The sequence below is a fragment of the Penaeus vannamei genome, chromosome 27 (assembly GCF_042767895.1).
Source record: "Penaeus vannamei isolate JL-2024 chromosome 27, ASM4276789v1, whole genome shotgun sequence".
NCBI lineage: Eukaryota > Metazoa > Arthropoda > Malacostraca > Decapoda > Penaeidae > Penaeus > Penaeus vannamei.
In genome coordinates this window covers 16,682,070-16,687,069 of record NC_091575.1, presented here as the reverse complement: position 1 = coordinate 16,687,069, position 5,000 = coordinate 16,682,070, and the positions used below count along the sequence as shown (strand labels likewise).

The window sequence follows — 5,000 nt, the reverse complement described above, 5'->3', positions numbered from 1 at the left end:
TTATGTACTTGATGCAGACATGTCTTTTCAATTACCAAGGATGAGAATTGATTGTTTCGAGGGGGAGGGGGCATATGGGTGCAGTCTTGATGAAAGTTTTTGGGTTTGTGCTAGGCTCATTGTTTGGGATTAGTATGTAGGGCTTTTAATTAAAATGTGTGTGTGGGGGGGTATGTATGTACGTATGAATGTGTGCTTGTTTGTGTTTTTGTGCCTGCGTGTGTTTTTAGATATTTATGAAAATATGCATTTCAGTCTGCTTTTGTGTGTATGTGTATTTATATATTAATGTAGGGTATGTATAATCGTGTGCTTGTGGTTAGGTGTATTTGAATGCTGGACTGCACGGGTGGTATGTCGTATGCTGGAATTACATACTATGCCTCAAAGTGAAAGAGTGCACGCGGAAAAATACCGAGCATGCAAACGTGTATGCCTGCACGCAAGAAGTGTGCACAAGCAAGTATACCTGAGATCATGCGTGCTCAACCACCTGAACCCAAGGGCAGGGTGCGCGGCGTGGGCTGGCGGCCGGGAGCGTGCGTGCGGGCGCCCTGCGAGGAGTGTGTGCGTGCGGCGGGCCTCGGCGCAGGTGGCGGAGGCGAACGCGATGCTCCCGCACAGCCGCCCAAACTTTGATCGTTAGTCCATGTCGGCCTTCCCCTTTTGAAGACTTATGGAGCTCTTGCAGCATGCAGCATCTTTTTTATTAGAAAATATTTTTGGCCATTTCAGCGCTGGCTCTTACCTGTGCACGTGTTTTTGTTTATTTGTTCTCTTTTTTTGCCTGCTGGTCTTTATGTTGGAACATCAGAGCGTTGCCAGGTCACCCCCAGCGCCAGGCCGAGTGTATGGCCGACGTGAGAGCATAAATATTCATCACGTTTGTGAATAGCGAAGGCCATGACACCTGCATGAGGGATATAGGCGTCCGTATGCATATTCCCACTATTTAAAATGCAGATCCGGGCTTATCAGCTAAATCTATCAGAATCTCGAGCTGGGAAGACAGGAAGGATCGCGCCAGGAGTTGTTTGGGGTGGGGTGGGGGAAAGTGGAAAGGGGGGGAGGGGCCGGGGCGGAGTGCCTACGCTGTGCTCTGAGGGGCGGAGACTCATGTGCCAGAAGGATCAGCCAGATAATCTCCTCAAAGAAGCAATTAGCCTCATATGTCGCCAGTGTCTTACTTACTTACTTCCTCCTCCTCCTCCTCCTCCTCCTCCTTCTTCTTTTACTTCTTGTTCTCCTCCTTCTTGTTCTTGTTCTTCTTCTTCTTCTTATTGTTCGTCTTCTTCTTCTCCTCCTCCTCCTCCACCTCCACCTCCACATCCTCCACCTCCACCTCCTCTTCCTCCTCCTCCACCTCCTCCTCCTCCTCCTCCACCTCCTCCTCCTCCACCACCTCCTTCTCCTCCTCCTCCTCCTCCTCCTCCTCCTCCTCCTCCTCCTCCTCCTCCTCCTCCGCCTTCGCCTTTTCCTCCACTTCCACGCTACCCCCTTTACCTCTTCCACCTCCTCCACCTTCGCCCCCATCACCCCTTCCTCCACTCCTTCCTCCACCTCCACATCTCTTCGTCCAGGGTGTGGCAGAAGGGTCTTGATAGAAGAATAGCAGATGATAACAAAGCTGATAATAATACCGATGACAGAGGGTGCAGGGATAAAGGTGGATGAAGAGTGAAGGGTGGAGGCATTTAGAAGCAGGGACACAAAGCAGGATCCGATGTTGGATAGAATTGCTGGAATGTTCTTCATGAAAAAGAGGGAGAGGGAAAATGTGTGTGTTTGTATGTGTGTGTGTGTGTGTAAGAGAGAGAGAGAGAGAACGAGCGAGAGAGAGAGCGAGAGTTAGAGTAAGAGATAGGGAAAGAAAGAAGAGTGAGAGAAGGAAAGTGGAAGCATGGGGAAGGGAGAATGGGAGCGAGGGAGATAATATTAAAAAAGGAAAAATTCCCAAGTAAGGAAAATATACAAAGTAACTGATTATGGTATGAGAAAGCAAAAATAAAAAAATAAATCACGATGAAAAATTAGAAAAAACGTTAAAGAAAACTAAATAGAAAAGAAAACGGAAAGAAATTCCCTAGATGGGGGAAAGAAAGGATGAAAAGGCCATGAAATTGGACAGAAAGCGTAATAGGGACCACGGATCAGGAAAGAAAAGGTGTAACAAAACGCACGAAATGAGAAAGAAAAAAAGAGGAAAAAGTTCACCCAAAAGAAACGGAGTATTACGGAGCACGAAATGTGAAATAAAAGGGAAGAAGGTGCACCAAGTCGATAGTCATTAGGCGGCCGCATGACAGACGCCGTGACGGATGGGCCAGGGCGGAGAGTGACGCAACAATTGGAGCATCGCTGGACACCCTCCGTCGCCGCTGAGTGATGGCTCGTGGACAGCGACGGTGCCTTCTACTGACCCTTGTACCTGCCATGTCGGGTCTTCTCCCACAGCGCCGACGTCAGCCCGCTAACAGCTGATTATATCGCCGGAGGACGCTCCTGTCGGCGGGCAAACATCGCTTCCAGATGGTGCCAAGATATTAGACAAATTGGTTCTCATAAAATATGAATAGACGGCCGTTTTTCTCTTGCTGTTCTTACCCTTGGCAGTGTTCGGTTGGACACTTTGAGAACGACTGTTCGTGTAACTGCTTGGGGCAAAAAGGAAGTTGTGTCAAGAAACGTGCATACTCATACACTCAGCGTGCGCGCGCGCGCGCGCACGCACGCACGCACGCACGCACGCACGCACGCACGCACGCACGCACGCACGCACGCACGCACGCACGCACGCACGCACGCACACACACACACACACACACACACACACACACACACACACACACACACACACACACACACACACACACACACACACACACACACACACACACACATATACACACACACACACACACACACACACACACACACACACACACACACACACACACACACACACACACACACACACACACACACACACACACACACACACACACACACACAAACTCAAATACACGCGTGTAAGCATGCACGCATACTAATGTACTACTTGCCCAGCTCTATCTCGTCTGTCAGTTAATGTGTCTTTCCTGTTGCAATATACGAACGAGGACACGAGATATGCACACCGTGTCCTGAGATGCATTCCATGCTGGTAATATTATATCGTCCCTCGCGGATGGCAAAATTTCATTCTCCGATATCTCTGGCAGCATAAATGATTAAAATAACACAAATCCCAGGACACGGTGCCAAGCTTAAAGCGAAACTCGGCACACAGGGAGCCCAGCTCAGACGATCGCCCGCTAGATCCCGTTCTCAGCGAGAGCTAAGCCGTGAACTCAAGGTTGGCAATACAAACAGACACTTTTAAAAATTAACGGGAAAAGCAACCGAAGCCAACACTGGGGTAATACTCAAATAGCAGATTATAGATAATGAAGATATATTTACAATCTCACATCAAGGAAAAGAAATAAAAGAATATTGAATTAAGCATCTACTAGATAAATTTTCATGCAAACCTTTAAGTAAATGAGAAATAAAACGACCGCAAAATATAGCATATGTTCCTCTCCCCCTACAAATAATCCCCGCTTGGCCCAGTCCTCATACCATGCCTTGAATAAGTACTTCAAAAGAGAGAGAGAAAAAAACGAAAAACAAAAACAGTAACAACCAATAAACAAATGCTAGCGCCGAGAAACAGCAGCACCAGCCCCGGCACAGTACAACAACACCTCGTGCACTCATTAAGGAGGGCGTGGGGCCTCGTGTGTCCGGGCCTCCACAACTCATCATTAGAGATAGCGCCGCTTCCTGGTGGCAGTTTTCATTAGGTGATCGTTCACAAAGATTGTTGTGTCTCTCTTTTTTTTTTCTTTAATCCCCCTTTTCGTTTTTTTTTCCTTTTCATCTTTCCCTGCTTCTTTTCTCTCTGGCTATCTCTTTAACGGTACAAGCGTTTAACGTTAATTTCCCATAATGAGCTGTAGAGCGCTTATACATATGATGATAATCATTCTCTCTCTCTCTCTCTCTCTCTCTCTCTCTCTCTCTCTCTCTCTCTCTCTCTCTCTCTCTCTCTCTCTCTCTCTCTCTCTCTCTCTCTCTCTCTCTCTCTCTCTCTCTCTCTCTCTCTTCTCTCTCTTCTCTCTCTCTCTCTCTCTCTCTCTCTCTCTCTCTCTCTCTCTCTCTCTCTCTCTCTCTCTCTCTCTCTCTCTCTCTCTCTCTCTCTCTCTCTCTCTCTCTCTCTCGAATTATGATTCCGCATAGGCTTTGAAGCGCTTTAGTTGAACGCAAGTGAAGGCAAAAAATCTCATTTTGTGTATGGTGAAGGCCGTATATCTTGGCGTGATTTTTATCGTCCTTTTTATTTTCTTGCGAGGGAGCCAATCCCCATTACCATGTGCATAATGACGCTAATTGATATGGATTTACCGCGCTTTAATAATCCTCTGATGCGACTAGCCTTTTTTGTTTGCCCCCCCCCCCCCCCTCTCTCTCTCTCTCTCTCTCTCTCTCTCTCTCTCTCTCTCTCTCTCTCTCTCTCTCTCTCTCTCTCTCTCTCTCTCTCCTCTCTCTCTCTCTCTCTCTCTCATCCCTCATTTGTCCTTTCTATTTAAGCATATCCGGATCTTATTTAAATAACATAATCATCATATCTTCATTTATAGATCCTTCGCAATCCCTCCCGCTGCAGCCTGTCCTACCCATCCTTCCCTCCACACCCGACCCCCCCCCCCTCCCCAAACACACACACATACGAACACACACCCAGCGCCAATCCCACCTCACTCACACACACGCACCGTTGTACCGTGCAGCAGTTAGCAACTCATCAAATTTATTCAGCAGGTATCGTGTACTTGGGTGGAGGCGGCGCTCAGGTATGTGGCCGCCCACCCGTTCGCCCGCCCACCCCACCGCCCCCCACCCACGTCACCTTCGCCCTCTCGCCGGCAGCTCGCATTTTCAGCTAGAGTTTGGAC

General features: G+C 48.2%; 1 protein-coding gene across 6 annotated transcripts in view; it reads right to left on the bottom strand.

The window, feature by feature from the left end:
- LOC113810249 (discoidin domain-containing receptor 2) overlaps positions 1 to 5,000 on the bottom strand; it is a 751,580-nt gene that overhangs the window by 640,052 nt on the left and 106,528 nt on the right. The window lies entirely within an intron of this gene.